This window comes from Cydia amplana, chromosome 2 (genome assembly GCF_948474715.1).
Source record: "Cydia amplana chromosome 2, ilCydAmpl1.1, whole genome shotgun sequence".
Lineage (NCBI taxonomy): Eukaryota > Metazoa > Arthropoda > Insecta > Lepidoptera > Tortricidae > Cydia > Cydia amplana.
This window is the reverse complement of record NC_086070.1, coordinates 6,316,218-6,333,600: the sequence shown is the minus strand read 5'-3', so window position 1 is coordinate 6,333,600 and position 17,383 is coordinate 6,316,218.

Below are 17,383 nucleotides of genomic sequence, written 5' to 3'. Positions count from 1 at the left end.
GGTGAATATGTAGGTAGTACACATTGAACAAATATTTAATTTAATTTAATTAATAGATAATTTATTTCGTAATTTGGGGCTGGCTCCGCATAGTAAAAGATTTTAGTTGGATATGTCGCAGTCGGATCGTATAATCCGCCGTATTACATTACGGCTCGCCGTTTTAAAAAACAGGGGCGTTTTGAAATGCGGCGGTTCAACGATTAGCCGGATTGAATGTGGCTGAATGAGAATCTGCCGGAATGTATTCGGCGCCATACGTTCTTCAACACGGCTAGCCGTAATGTAATACAGCGAGTTATTAGCCGCCGCTTTGACAGATTTTAGTTCCCATTTTTAACACTCGTGGCGCTGCCTGACATAACAACAACAAACTATGAAAAACGCTGGGGTGTCCATCAAATCTGGAGTTCGTCGGACTGTTTCTTTTGAAAAAACATTTCGTTCGCAACTTAACTAGACGTATTTCTGAGCGGTTTGCCCTTCGGGCATCTGAAGCTACCTAACGAACCTAACCTACCTACCTATTGATTTAGTGAGACGTCCGTGAAAACATTACACTTTGGGGAAAAAAGCGTAGGTAGGTAAGTAGGTTAGGTTTGTTAGGTAGCTTCAGATGCCCGAAGGGCAAACTGCCCAGAAATAGCGGGGCTCCGTCTATTTAAGTTGTGGAGGAAATGTTTTGAAAAAGAAACACATGTAGTGCGGTGGGACCATGGTAAAAATAAATTAAATTGCAAACATTGTCAAACTCCGGTTACGTAGGCGACCGAAAGAACTGGTCACTCTACAATCTAAATAGTAGTACGATGCGCTAAACGTAGGCCACGTTATTGAAGAACGTATCGCAATCACAATCCGGCTAATCGTTGAACCGCCGCATTTCAAAACGCCCCTGTTTTTGAAAACGGCTAGCCGTAATGTAATACGGCGGATTATACGATCTGACTACGACAGATACATATTTACCCCTTAGAGTACCTATGGTTGTTATATAGGTAATGATAAAATATATGTAATAAACATTTTCTTAAATAGTGTAGGAAATACGGTTGATTATCTTTCATTTTATGCGACAAAAAATGCAAATGTAAGTACATCAATATTTATTTTAACTAAAATATGTATTTTGGTTGCAGTTTATTATACATATTTTGTAAAACTCCTTAGAAATAGTCACGTTGTAAAAATACTAGTAGGTATATTCGAGAACCCACACAAATCCAATTTTGGACATAACTGTTGTGTATGTTGGTACCACTGAATGATAATTTAAATTCATTCTCTCCGCCGCCCGCGCCATCATTTGGACAAATGCTACGTCATTTGTCTATAGGACTGAGGCAAGGTGCGGGCGGGGAAGAAAAACACCTATATCTTTGCAAACTGAACCTTAATAGTACGCATCTAAGTCTTATTTTCACTGTTCCTTTATTAACAGATTCCCAAAATTTGCTCTACTCTTTCATTAGGCTATAATGACATATAATGCTCTCGTCTTAAAGTCTTTTTTAGTTCGCGGGAACCAAAACTCATTTCAGAAGCTACCAAAAATGTTTTTCCAATGAAAAATGAGACGTGGAAACTGGGTCTTTTGGTCGAAATTCGAATGAACAAATTGGCTCTCAATGAGTATTGAATTAAAACTTACCGTATTTGTGCTACGTTACTAATTAATTTAATTATTTATCTCATTGTGCGCATGTTTATTCAATAAATATAAATTCATGATTACGGACTAATGTCGCTTCCGTTCTTAATATACCGAATAAATAAACCCATTATTTATAAGTAAATAAAAAAGTTATGATAGTTTTTAATTACGTATGATTAACAGTTTCGTTCTTAAACTAAACATATTAATTATTAAAAATATTTGAAGCAATAGAATGTAATAATTGATAAGTTTGTATTTAAAGGAAATCATAAAGATGTGCCAAAATACACAACAGGATATCCTAAAGCTGTTTTTCGCGTTATAAAATAATCGGAACCCGTAAATGTAAAATTAATGGACGTCCATTTGTTCGAGTGAAATAAATTTGATGAAATTAAAGCGAAAAAGCAAATGAATAATGATGTAAGCGCACTGGTATGAGTAAAATTTATATGAAAATGCTGCGTAGAAACGTTTAATTTGTACTTTTTGAAAAATGCGTCCTACTTACGATGTATTTGGTAATCTAAATCTCTGATGTCGTTAACGACACTGTGAACATATAAAATTGCGAAATAAGATAAGTAGCTAAGAAGTGTACCTACTAAGCAAAAAAACTCACTGAAAAGGTACATAAATATAGCCTATGTTACTCAACTGAGACAAATATGTATAACGACTTCACATCTTCAAATGCGTCGTGAGGTTTGGGCGGTGAAGCGTGCTAAAAAAAAGAATTATTATACAAATGTATGTACATTAATGTAACTTACTCAAAAAAAACACTATTCTTTCTTTTTAGTCTGTCAGGTTCAAATCTTGGTGGTACAGTCGCTATACATAAAAGCGGCCAAGGTGCTCAAAAAACTGAACATGACCTTACGTCTTGAGACTTTGTTAAGATATTTGTGAACACTTTGGCCGCTTCGATATATCTGATGATGACTGTACCTACCTACTGAACACTATATGACTGAAAATTGGTTTAAAAATTTCGCAGGCCCGTAGGTTTTTCGTAATTGTGGTTATGCTCTGGGGGCAACAACGTGTGGCTATCTACTGCCCCGTGCGAAACCAATTCCAAAAGAACCAGGCAGGGTACGGGCGGATGGATTAAAAACAAAATTCAATTAGGAGTAAATTTTTTAACATTCTTGGTACTTGGTACAGTCGCCATCAAATGTATTGGAGCGGTGTACAGAAATATCTAAGCAAAGCCTAGGTATAATTATTAGTTAATCAGGAAGTTAAAGTGCATGTTAAAAAGATACTTTTGAGCACGTTATAGCTGCTGATAGCGACTGTACATTTTAATTTATGTATCTTATTTTGTGTAGCATTTACGAAGTCCTAGTCCTAGTCCTATTCACGATATACCTATGCATACTTACTTAGACAAATTGACAAATATTTTCACTGACATCTTTATTCGTTAAATTACAAGATTCTGTAGTACCTATACGTACTTTTTTGTGTGTGGCACATTTAGAATCAGATAAATTGAGAAGCAGAGTGTTAATGTATGTTTACCTATAAAACCTCGGATTGACGGCAGTTTAGGCAATATTGATACTTACTTTGATTCATTGGTAAGACTATTAAAGAAATAAAACCTTAATTTTTTTATTAAAAAAATACGGGTCCTTACTAAAACTTATAACATCAAAATTATCGACTCCAAACAACAATTTACATATAGATACGTATCACCGAAAATCCAAATAGGGAAAATGTTATTCCGAAAGGATATCCCGGTTCGGCCCTGGCCCCTCAGCCCCGACACTGACGGATCGCGGGGCATTAGTCATCGTCGCCCCCTCCCCCCTCCCCCCACGTACCCTGTATATTTACTTTTGTAAAGCTATTGATGTTTAATTATAAAGAGCACCCCAAACCAGAGACTTCGGCACGTCATGTTTTCGTTAGCTGTTTTGTTATTTTTAGATGGTTGTAAATAGTTTTTAGACTAAATTTGAAGTTAGCTTTGTGTGAAAAACAATTGGAGTGATTAAGGTAAGTGGCTGGCTACTGAAACGTACCTACTCTCTGATAACGAGTACATGATGAACTTTGCCTTGTATTTATGACAAGTTGCTGAGCATGACCAGTTGTGTCTGCTACCTACTTAGCTTAACTTCCCTGATAGTAATCCGTCTCGATTTTGCTTACATTACTATAAACATATTATCATCTAATGAGTCATTAAGGTAAGTCACGACACATTTTTTACACTTTTCCTTTTGACGCTGGCTACTGAAACGTACCTACTCTCTGATAAGGAGTACGTGATGAACTTTGCCTTGTATTTATGACAAGTTGCTGAGCATGACCAGTTGTGTCTGCTACCTACTTAGCTTAACTTCCCTGATAGTAATCCGTCTCGATTTTGCTTACATTACTATAAACATATTATCATCTAATGAGTGATTAAGGTAAGTCACGGCACATTTTTTACACTTTTCCTTTTGACGCTGGCTACTGAAACGTACCTACTCTCTGATAAGGAGTACGTGATGAACTTTGCCTTGTATTTATGACAAGTTGCTGAGCATGACCAGTTGTGTCTGCTACCTACTTAGCTTAACTTCCCTGATAGTAATCCGTCTCGGTTTTGCTTACATTTCTATAAACATATTATCATCTAATGAGTGTATAACACAACAAGTGTTATTAATACGTTTAATGATGATAAATAGTAAGCCGTATGTTGCCCGGCATTAATACATACAAGAAATTTTGTACACATTATGAAGTGTTAGACTAAATATCACCAATTAACATAAAATACTATACGATTAAGTGGTTTTGTGTTGGAATTTTATCTAAATTACTTTGTATTGTTTAATCAAGCGACACCCCTAATTCAAAATCAATCACGTAAACATCACAAACAATAATTGAAAAGCAAACATCATTACCAGTCAGCTACCGAAGCATCATTACCAGCGTCTATACAGCAATCCATCATTACCTCGGTGATCGTTACCTGAGCGGGGGCGTCTTATCACATGCCTGGAGATGGATGGCTCGTGCCTATCTGTTAATTAAGATTTTCGCGACGCATGTAGACGGATGCTGGCAATTTTACTTGAATTTTGAAGGCGATGATTTTGATCTGTCGCGATGCGTACCGTTACGTTGCTAAAGTGAACAGGTCTCGATTAATAATGAAGAATAATATATTTATTGAAACTGTCACATTTTTTAATAAATAAAAAAACATTACCGTCTCATTTAGGGTTCCGTACCTCAAAAGTAAAAAACGGAACCCTATAGAAACACTCGTGCTTGTCTGTCCGAGAATCCCCCCCCCCCCCTCCATTTATCTCTAAAACTACTGGGTCTAAAATTAAAAAAAATATATATACACAAAATAGTTCTTTTAGCAGTGCTTGTGCAGTCAAGCGTGAGTCGGACTTAATGTACGGAATCCTTGGAATGCGAGTCCGACTCGCACTGGGCGGGTTTTTGTAAAACGAGATAATTAGACATTTCCTTCCATTCGATTCAATTTTATTTTCTATCAACCGGATTTTATAATTAGATAGGTAATCGTTCAGTGATGTAAATAGTTCGGAACTTCAACTCGTAAATATTTAGTCATCTTTTATATAGCCCTTATAAGATTCTCCTAGTACCTACCTAATGAAAATGCTTTCGTATTTTTACACACAGATCTATGATTTGTATTTACGTAAGTCGTACATAGTTATTTCAGTATAACTTTACCTACACGCATACGAGTTAATACATTTATAATCACCACGTTCAACCCCCTTCGGCCGCGAGGTTTTACCAACTGTTTATTCTACCTTTATTCCGATTCCGACACGCCGATTTCGTGGTTTCATAGTATACTACATTTACCATAATGACCATTGCAAGGTAAATAGCCCTACACACGAAACATTACTTAAAATATTCACTATTAAGGTTCATTTTTAAGTAGTTTGTGCACATTAACGATATTTTAATTGAGTCGATCCCGACGTGGAGTAATGATTGGATGGTACATCGATTTATTTTGAGTTCTCGTTTGTGATTGGCGGCCACGATAAGTTTATATCTATCTGGTAATGTTTTTTTAATCGCGGCTTTCTGATTTTCTGCGTATTCAGTAAATGGTCAGAGGATAAGCATGTGCGGTTATCTTTTTGGCCATATCATGAGCCGAAAGCAATAATTTAAAAGACATCAAGAGCTTAATGTCGTCGGCCGCCACGTAACGTGGGTTTGGCTTTAGCTGATTCACTGGGTTGGATTTAGTCGGTTGGCTGTTGAACTACCGAATCCATTAACGGTATATTATAATATAAACATGTGTACGGGAAAAAACTTTCAGTCAACATTTGAGGGCGATTATATATGCTCGCAACTTAGGAGGCGCCCTACTCAAATGCGTCAAATACTGAAACGTGAAAAGGTAGTATGAAATCGCTGTTATGAGTAGACTTCAAAATGTAATCTTCGCTTCTGCAATAGCGCAACACAGCTTTATCAAATCCTGTCCAGCACTCCAGCATGCCCAGACCTTAATCCCCGGAGATCGCCAGATTTGACCCTAATGAGCTCTTTGACAAATGGCCAGGCCCGCCCTCTACCGGCGATCCGAACTATCCTAACTTCCTTTTAATATCTTTTCTTGGACAAGCTTAAAGATGGTAACTGATCGATCCCGCAAATACTATTTATTTAGGTAGGTACCTACTCTGATATGTAATATTTTTGTATATTTTCTACTAAATATGGAGCATGATAAATTACTCGCTAATATATTGCATGTTTGCTTTATTTAATAAGGAGACATTTATTTATTACCCAAAAATGGTTTCGTTGAAAAGTTTCGATACTTACTTATCTGATAAAGTTAATTGGATTAAATATACCTACGAGTTTCAGTTAACTGAAATAAGTAAATCGCTTTTTAATACAAGCTCCACGTCTCAACTCCGTAAGAAAAATCACTGTAAATAATTTTGTTTGCAATTTTGTCGAACGGTAGAAAGGTACCAGTGGGCGTTTTTTTTTAAGTTGTCCCCTAAACTTTTTTTTTTCAAATTTGTGATTTTTTTATGTTATTTCTACTCAGAATCACGAGCTCTTTCTATCCTAATAGGAGAAAAAAAGTGTCCTAAGATTTTTATTTCCATTCCGTCACCATTTTTCATAGACTTTGTATGGCGGTCGCGGAATGGAAAGACCGAAAAATGTATGGAAATTTTGGGACACTTTTTTCTCCTATTAGGATAGAAAGATCTCGTTATCCTGACTAGAAATAACATAAAAAATCCCAAATTTGAAAAAAAGTGTAGGGGACAACTTAAAAAAAAACGCCTCAGTACGAAATCTTAATGTCTTTGATTTTTCAATTAGGATATTATTTGTTTTTTTGATAATACATACTTATAGTTTTTTTACATTGAAAAATATATCCAACTTCCAAACTATGTATACGTAAAAAGGTAACGTACTATTTTTTTAACGAGTTTTTCGCTTCCTATTACGTAGGTTTGACTTTTTTAAGGAGTCACTTGTCAGTAACGAGTTGACCTTCAGTTTAACCTTACCAATACGATTCTAATCTAAAACTGAAATGTCCGATTCTCATTTGACAATTTATTCTGCTTTTACAAAACATATTCTTGTGTGGTAAAACGTATCAAATACAGTAATACAATAAATCATGTTGCGTGCAACTTTCAGCATTTACGAAACATCATTCGTTCGCATTAAAAATATCCTTACTAAGGTTAATTCAACAACTTGGATATCTACGATCAAAGTATTTTAAACAAGTATTTATACTCCCTATCCCCGCGAGGATAAATTACTTGTAATTTCGTACTCGGGTGATACCTGGCTCGAAAAAACACGGGACATAGACGTCTCGGTGCGTCGCAAATTATGGTCATCATCTTCTCATCAAGCCGCGAGTGAGCGCTGATGTATGGGGGATGGAGGGTAGAATAAACAATATGTGGATAGAGGATTAGGAGTTGAGTGTGATGTGCCTTTGTTGGTAGTACCTCTGGGAGAATTCCAATAAAAGATATCTTAACCTAACTTTTCGAAGGCAGCATGATTTTTACAAGACTATGTATGTAATTACATGTAGAAGATACTGCTCTCTACTGCTTCTCACTATCAGAATGCGTGCGTCATAAGATTAAAATTACAAAGAAATACTCGTAAACATGAATCAAAATTTAAATATGTATAAGTGGTATAATTTTGGAACATCTATTGTGCTAAATTATTGTGTCAGTAATACTCTACACACGTGGAAGCTCTGATGGGAGCCTGAAAATAATAGCTGTCACACAATTTAGTTCAGTCATTTTAAGCGGATTTATTGTTGTGTAGGTAAACAACTCACTAATATCTACTCGTGTCCGTCCTTCAATTCAATTGATTACATAGGAAGTATACATAATGTAAGAAATTATGAAATATGTTGACATAAAACTCTCATATTCAAATATATTGTAAGAACATTACTCTTAGCTTTATTTAAATAAAACGAGTAAGTGCATAACGCGTCTAACCATTACAATAACTCGTTGCTTCTGCCCAGGGTTTGAAAATTCTTATTATTGCACATTCATAGTCTGTCTAATTCCCTTTTTGTTCTATGTCGTAAACATGAGCACCTTAGCGGTGAGAGTCGGCTTAAAGAGTAAATGGGTGTTCAGCGTTAGGCTTAAAACTGTAAAGTTCATGCCTCGCAAGAAACAAATTACAGGGAAGTGAAATCTGGGCGGTAATGTTACGATGAGCTGTGGGGTTATAGGCGAATCCGCGCCACTCAACCAATGTCATGGAATATGTTACCATGCGAAAAATTATGATATTTACTATTACGACATGAATTTTACATTGGATAGTCTCAAACATTTAGCCATCTAGGTAAAAAAAGTCAACAAACTTGCTTGAACGGACAAAAGAAAAACAAAAAACGAGTAGGTATTACCTACTTTAGGTAGGTTTCATAAGCGCAGTAGTGTACTGAAAAAAAAATGCTGAAGGTTTCTTCATTCTGGAAATTACAGTCAAGGTATTAAATATCGACACGGATAAAGTGCTAAAAATATGCCTACACATTACCTTAATGTATAGGCAAAAAGTTCGTGTAGATAGACATATTTTTGGCATTATGTCCGTGTCGATATTTATGTAATACCTTGACTGTGCCTGGGCTTTTTCTAAAATAAATATCTAAAACCCGATTCTTTCAAATCTGGACGTTCTTGGGCTCATTCTACTCAGAATCGACAGCACTCTCCATCCTACCATTAAAAAAAGATGTCCCAAAATGTCCATTCCATTACGTCACGTTTTTAGTATGATAAAAATTTTCACTTGTATATGTAACGTGGCGTAGTGGAATGTACAATTTTCATACAAAATTTTGGGACATCTTTTTTTAATGGTAGGATGGAGAGTGCTGTCGATTCTGAGTAGAATGAGCCCAAGAACGTTCGGATTTGAAAGAATCGGGTTTTCGATATTTATTTTAGAACAAGCCCACCTACCAAAAAACTACCAACTTTCATTTTGTTATATAAGTAAATATACAGGTAATACACGTAGATTACGGTAAAAGTCCACGCTAATGACTTTTAGGTAACGACCATTGGCCCCTAATGGTGGCCGCCGGCCTGCCCACTTTTTTACTGACAATCCGTCTTGGTCATTTTCTCTTCCACACTACCGTTTGACGCGTAAAAACTACGGCATTAGGGTCTTTCTAAATATGTACTAACTTATGATATATGTATTCAGCTACTATGGAGAGTTTCGAGTCGCTTCCCGCGGTTTTTAGTATGTCCCATTTTCTACGTTTTTTTAGAATACTTTTAAAAGTATTCTGGTATGTAACCTTAGATACATTTTCTATATTTTTCGCTAAACCTGTTTAATGACATGACTCTTCCCTTTATTAGTATACTATTGCACTTTTTTTTTTCATAACTCCTCCAACATGATCGGAGTCTTTTTGTTTCCTGGTTACTCTTTCATTCCAGTTCTCTCTCTTATAATCTCTCTCGCATAAGCCTCTCGTACTTTTTTTTTTTTTTTTTAATTTATTTAGAACACAAACAGTCACATAATGCAAATGGATTTTTTGTACAATGTAGTGTACTTAACATACTTAAGAAACAGACCTGGAGGTTCATTTATGAGTAAATAATGTTAACATACATAATAACCGCAGAAAGAAATAGTAGTTTATGCAACAGTGATATAATAAGGGTTCTTAAAACTCAAGGGTCGAAGTTACAAAACGAGACGTAGTCGAGTTTTGTAAAAAAAGACCCGAGAATTTTAAGAACCAATTATGAGCTGTTGCATACATTACTTTTTCTATGACAGCTGCAGCAAAAAAAAAAAAAAAAGTTATTATTTAAAAAAAAGAGTTATTATTTAAAAAAAATTGAGTTATTATTTAAAAAAAAAAGAGTTATTATTAAAAAAAAAAGAGTTATTATTTAACAAAAATTGAGTTATTATTAAAAAAAAAAAGAGTTATTATTGTAAATGAAAACATACCTCTTTCAATCAAGATGATCGGAACTTGTATCTTTAAAAAAAATTAAGCAGTTGTATTATACTCATAAGATGACTGCTAGCAGTCATCTTATGAGCCTATAGACAAAGCATTCAAATGACATTGCTTTAGATATCACTGTCAGTCATTTAATTGACACATTTAAGTGCTGGAGTAGAAAAAAGAAATTTGAAATTATGAGCCATACCTACTTAAATTATATTTACCAGTCTTCAAAACAAACAGTATTGTGTGAAGTTATATAGAGGGTAGGTACGTAGAATATTGGAAAATAGGTTTAACATCAATATCTAATTTAGTGTTATCGGATAAGACAAGTAGTCATCAATTTGTTTCACTATTTGGAAGGTAGGACAATCAGAAAGTTACGTTTATACATTTTGTTACCTATTTAAAACAATTTTTAATATCTAAACTAATATTTAAACTAAAACAATTTACGTTTAAGTTCAATTTTGAGACTAGACAAGGAAGAGTGAAAAGGATCAATATCATGTAAGTGCTTATTAACATAACAAGGGACTCGTCTGAAAAAAGTGTGCCGAGAGTAATTCTTACGAGCAAAGCTGATATGAAATAGAGATCTGGAACGTAGGGGGAGGTGCGGACAACTGAAAGTGACTAATTCTAAGAGATTCGGACATTTTATTATTCCATTAAGAATTTTAAATAAGAACATTACATCTAAATAGTTTCTTCGGTTATAAAGGGAAGGAACACAAAAATGCTTCGCTGCTAACGAAGTACGTTCGAAATAATTGCCCGTTCTGTAACAGAGAGATTTTAGAAAAATATTTTGGACCCTTTCCAGGCGATCAATATGAACTTGATACTGAGGTGTCCAAACAACACAACCAAATTCAAGTATACTCCTAACAAAGGAATAGAATAAAAGTTTATAAGTATTGGGGCGCCTGAAGGGCTGTCCGATCCTGAGAATCATCCCTAACTTCTTATAAGCTCGCTTACATATGTTATCCATATGTAAACTAAAATTTAATTGTGAGTCTAATGTAACACCTAAGTCCCTAATGGAAGATACCCGGGCTATATTTTTCCCGACTAAGGTGTAATTGAAAATTAACGGATCATTTTTACGATTAAAGCTGATTATGAAACATTTTTCATTATTCAAGAAAAGTTGATTATCTGAACAATAGAAGGAAAAGTTATCCAAATCATGCTGTAATGCACGGCAATCTGCTTCCGAGGACACAGCTTTGTAGATTTTTGTGTCATCTGCATAGACGAGGTGCTCAGAATTTCGAAAACAGGTTGCCATGTCATTGACATATAAAATAAATAGTAAGGGACCAAGATGCGATCCTTGGGGCACTCCGGAAGGTATAGGAAGAAAGCAAGAAGTATAACCCTTCAAGGCAACCGCCTGACTGCGATTGGACAGGTAAGACTTTATCCATCTAAGGAGGTCGCCGTGTATACCGAGCTCAAAGAGTTTCTTGATTAAGTTATTATGGTTAATTTTGTCAAAACATTTCGAAAAATCAGTATACACGACGTCCACCTGACAGCCAGAAGAAATCCTATTGATAATAAAATCGGTAAAGGTCACAAGATTTGTTTCCACGCTACGACCTTGACAAAAACCATGTTGGCTAGGGGCAATGTGCTGAGAGAAAGCCGAAGTAATCTTGTTGTAAACGATCTTCTCAAAGATTCTACAACTAGATTCTACAAGAGACTTTTATTCTACATACTAGTTCTTTCTTTCATTCATCTTCTTTTATACTTATATGGGTGGGATTCCCATCTATCACTATTCTGTCAACAAGAAAGGATGTGGATTTCTTTATTTAGCACTATGTATTACATCCAGAAGCTGGGTTATAGGTTATATTATGACGGCGGTAAAGTCATAGTAGGTAAGGTAAATAAAGGTAGGTAGGTAAGGTATTTAATGACGATAACTGCATGCACGAAATACGAGTAGTTGGCCCATAATCATCATTGCAAGCAAAAGACATCAATGTTCTCATCGGTTTTCTGCAATATTCACCAAGTTTTCGACCAATCTAGTTGGACTTCTTGTCGCCAATATCAGGGGTTTTCAGGTCGCCACTCAAAAACCCTGATATTGTTTGATACCTGCTCTTTTCCCAATTTAAAAAAGCGTTAAAGCCTTCCTACATTAAGGCACCCAGCGCTGCCGTGACGCGATTGTCTCGTCGTTCTCCGTCATTCCATTCGTCGCGCGTGCGCACCGATTAGTTCCCAACACCCGCTCATTGCCACCTTTCTAATGTTTACGTTTTTGTAAGAACATTTAGTTTAATGTTTTTTTTAGAATTTTGTATTCAGATTTGAGTTTTCCTTTTACCTACGCTTATCCATACATCAAGTAATGCAGTCAGCAGCAAAAAAAGGTTGTATCAAAAATGAAATTTTTGACTAAGCACCTATGAAATTTGCGGTAGCAACTAGCAATGCAGTCAGCAGCAATGTCGCGCCGTATTACTGCAACAGTAATTCTGGTGTAGACTGAATCCGAATGGTATCTGAAGTCACTTTGTACGGAAGTTTTGTTTACTAAATCCCGTTATTATTGTTAATTGAGTAATAAGTACTTATTATCTTCCTAAATCTAAATATGTCCCTACTAAAAATCATGTTTCATAATAAACTTTATTGTTCAATAACAAATCAATTCACATTATGTGTAACGCAATGCATGGTAAATTGTCTAAACATAAGTACTTGATATAATAAATAGATATTGCAAATTAGGTAATTTTATTTAGACACGCCTAATCGTATCTACTTACCGTGATTCTATTCAGTTACCTACACGAATCTGTAAGGTTACAACAATAGTCTAGTTTAAGTTTCGAGCTCGTAAATAAGTATGTTGTTATTGATAACACGATTGCATATAGCTAGCTGATTCTGATTCTGTTTCTTGTGGTTGCTCCTAGATAGCCCTATTTCTTTTTTCCACAAGTTTACAGAGAATAATTTTCTGCTCAAACCCTTATCTTCCTCTTTGTATATAACTGTGTCAAAAAATCACTATTTTCATACACATACGCTGTCAGCTATTTTCCAGGACGGACAATTTTTCGAAATGACATGATCGAAACTACGAAATAAATTATGACAAAGACGTTAGAAATCCACCAACAGTTTCATTCCATCTGTCAACCAGTTGAGCCGTGCAGTTGTTTTTACAATACGAAATACTTCAGCAGTTGCAGTGAATTGTTCTAATTACATCCATTACGGTAATACCTTATAATCATGGGGCGATTTGTTAGAGCCGCGTCGGGGTCCAATGAGGTGTGGAAACTCGCCGTTTTGCGGTGTGCGCTTTCTGTAAGAAAATTTAGGTGAGAGTTACAAGCGACGGCGGTTTCATAACGTAGGATTTGGGAAAGGAGCCCAAAGATTCTCTTGCCAATTTTTTTGTATTTAGTGTACGTGCTGTTGTTGCGAAAGCCTAGTCGACTAGATTTGTCATTCCAACTCAAAGGGGGAAATTAGGTCATGTTTAGGGTGATTTTTTTTGAGATGTGGAAGCCCACCGTTTTAATTTCTTGTCCAAGTGCTCTTCGGGGCTCGTCCCATTGCCTGGGAAATGAACCTAAGGGTTAATTTGGCAAGTGCCAAGATTTTATTGTGTGCCAATTAAGTATAATATTAATATTTTTTATTCTATTTCTAGTTATAATTAAAATTTATTGTTTATTCTTATTATATAATAAAAGACAAATAAATTAAGTATAACATACATATAGCTTGGTTGATGATGTTGACATGTTTAAAAAATAGAAGAGTGTTATAAAAAGTATTTTAGGTAAGTACAATAAGTCTCTTAGAGTCAAACCACCTGATAGAAGCTGAGTTGGGCAAAAGTTTAAAGGAGCAGATATAGAGATATTTTGAATGTATGTGGAGTAAATGACCCCCAGCGTTATGCAGACCAGTTAATGCAAGTAGCATGAGAGATTTTATTTTTTTTTTTTATTTTTTTTTTTTTTTATTTATTTGGGGCATCAACAGCAATACAAAAAGTACATGATACATAGCACAATGAACAGAAAACAAAGCCAGTAACAGATGTCCACAATAATACAGCTAACATGCAATAACAAGTGGCAATAATATAAACATCTTTAGGAAAAATGAAGGGAGAGAAAAAAAAATATACAAAGAAGGTGTGGGCTTGCGTAACGTGTGTGTGTGTGTGTGTGTGTGTGTGTGTTTACTTTGTGTGATTGTGTTTGTGTATGTGTGTATGTGTCTGTGATAGTGTGTATGATGTGAGACGAATGAGGTGTATGATTTACTTACCTAGTTATATTTATTCAAGTTGTCGCTCTTTTTGATTTCAGTAACAGTGATCGAACACGATTTTTTAAGGTTGATTTTGTGCAGTCGAACAAGTCGATGCTACTAAATTGTTTATTATATAGTTTAAGGATACGATTGATAGACGAATTTTGAGCATAATTGGTATGAGTTCTGGGTAGACTAAACAGGCAACGCTCTGCATTCCGCGTTCTGATTGACGGCACTGATAATTTGATCTCCGATAGCAAAGGAGAACTGTCAATGCGCCCCGAGAGTATATCGTACAATACAGAAATGTCTAATAAAACTCTTCTGTCCTGGAGACTTAGTAAGCGGTGACGAATACATCTGGACTCGTAATCGGAATCCCATTGTCTGATACGGAAGCCCAGGTGGCGCAAGAAGGAGCGCTGAATTTTTTCTATTTTTTCTTTATGGATAATATACTGGGGAGACCAAACGCAGCTAGCGTATTCAAGGACGCTACGGACATAGGCATAGTATACTACTTTGATGCATCCGACATCTTCAAAGTCACCACAGACGCGTAACACGAAACCCAGATTTTTATAAGCACGGTTCACAATATCGTCGATATGTTGAACATATGTTAATTTAGAATCAAGGGTCACCCCAAGGTCCCTCACTGAGTATACACGCTCAATAGCTTCACCTCCGATGCTATACTGAAATTTAATTGGACACGGACTACGGGTGAAGGAGATCTGGGCGCATTTTGTAATGTTAACAGTTATACGATTGTTAATGTAATACTGAGATAAACGGTCCAGATCCCCCTGCAGCTGTTGACAGTCACTCAAACTACTAACATCCGCGAAGATTTTTTTGTCATCAGCATACATAAGAAACTTCGAAGATCCAAATACAGAGTAAATATCAAAGAGATATGCGTTGTAAAGCAACGGACCGAGGTGCGACCCCTGGGGGACACCAGAAGGGACATTCACAAAGTTTGACCTGCATCCACCGAGTACAACCGCTTGCCGCCTGTTCGACACGTATGACGTAACCCATCTGAAGACATCACCACGGAGACCCAGCCAGTGTAGCTTGCGAAGCAGGATGACGTGATCCACTCTGTCAAATGCTTTTTCGAAATCTGTGTAGATCACGTCAACCTGCTTTCTTTTATCCATATTTTTAATCACGAAGTTTGTAAAATCTATCAAATTCGATATCGTAGAGCGATTCCTGAGAAACCCATGTTGCTGAGGGGGAATACCTTTGTTAACTACATCGTAAATATTATTTAATATAATTTTCTCAAACGTTTTAGCGAATTGATTTAAAATTGATATAGGGCGATAATTTATTATTTTAGATTTCTTGTGAATAGGAACAATTAAAGCCTCTTTCCATTTTTCCGGAAATAAACCCTCAGATAAAGACTTTTTAAATAATATAGCAAGTGGATGACTCAGGCTCGATGCACATTGTTTAATAAAAAAGGGGGGGATCCCATCGCTGCCAGCACCGCCATTGGGATTTAATTTAGATAGTAAATTTTCTATTTCAACAGGCGAAATATTTACTGCCGAGACAATCTGCTCACTGTTACAATACGGTGGCGCAAGATGCGTGTCAGGATAAACCGTGAGAGGCAAGCTGAATACGGAGTGAAAAAAAATATTAAAACCTTCACAAATCTGAGCGTTATCATCTAAAGTTTGACCTTGGTATTCAAAGGATTTAGGATATGCAGAACCGCCCCGTCGAGCTTTTATAAAAGACCAGAGCTGCTTCGGATTACTTTTTATCCCATTTTGGACAGAGAGGAGATAACGCTTCCAGCACAATTCTTGCAGCTGTTTTTGACGTTTGCGTAATATTGCAAAACTATCGTAATCAAGAGGATTGCTATATTTTTTCCATTTAGTGTGCATGTTATTCTTTTCCTTTATAACCTTTATTAAGCAGGCGCTGTACCAAACGGGATACTTACGTTTATTAGGGCGGGAATCAAGCGGTACATGCTTAGCAATTACCTCATTAAGCGCATTATAAAACTTGGACAGCCCATGATCCATTGAATCTGAAGAAAGGTAAGCGTGCCAGTCAATGTCATTAAGGCTATTATTGATGTGAGTATAATTACCTTTTCGAAATTTAAATTTTGGTACTGGAGTGTCTTTTAAAGGGCCGCAAAAAATGTCGCTTATAGTTATTTCAAGAGGAGGATGGTATTTATCTGCGGTGACTAGAGGAAAATCAGAAATTAAAACCTCTGACGAGAAATTGGCAAAGACTAGAGATATAATTATGCCAAAATATTTCGGTTCTACTAGCCCTAAAAAAATCATGAAATATGAAGTTATACTTGCCTCAGCACCAAGTGTGTCTCAGCACCTTAGTTTTGCGGCAACTCGGCAAGTAAGTATGTATATTACGTTCGGCTAGCTGTGCCCTGCAGACTGCGTAGTCTGCATTCGCTTATAACTCAAGCCACTTAATAAATGTGCATTATCATGATGGCTTGCGTTGCGTTGCGTTGATGGCAGCGGCGACCGCTGCGGCTTAGAAACCGATCGAGGCTCGTTACTTTAATACATTTCCTGTTACTGTTTACTGGACTTGTGCAATTCGTGGCTATTTTTAATAACCAAAAAATTTATGAGGCGTGTCTTTTCAATTGTTTTTAATGGACCGGTATTAATTATAGGTTTCATTTAAAGAAAGCTACCGGTCTGTTTAATAACGTCACGCAACACATATTTCATGTTTATTGGAATTGTCACTTTTTATTCTTTTCTATTTCTAGGTTAGGTAGATGAAATCTGTAATAATGGCACACTCTTTGGTTTCGTAGCATCATAACATTTGCGGTAAGT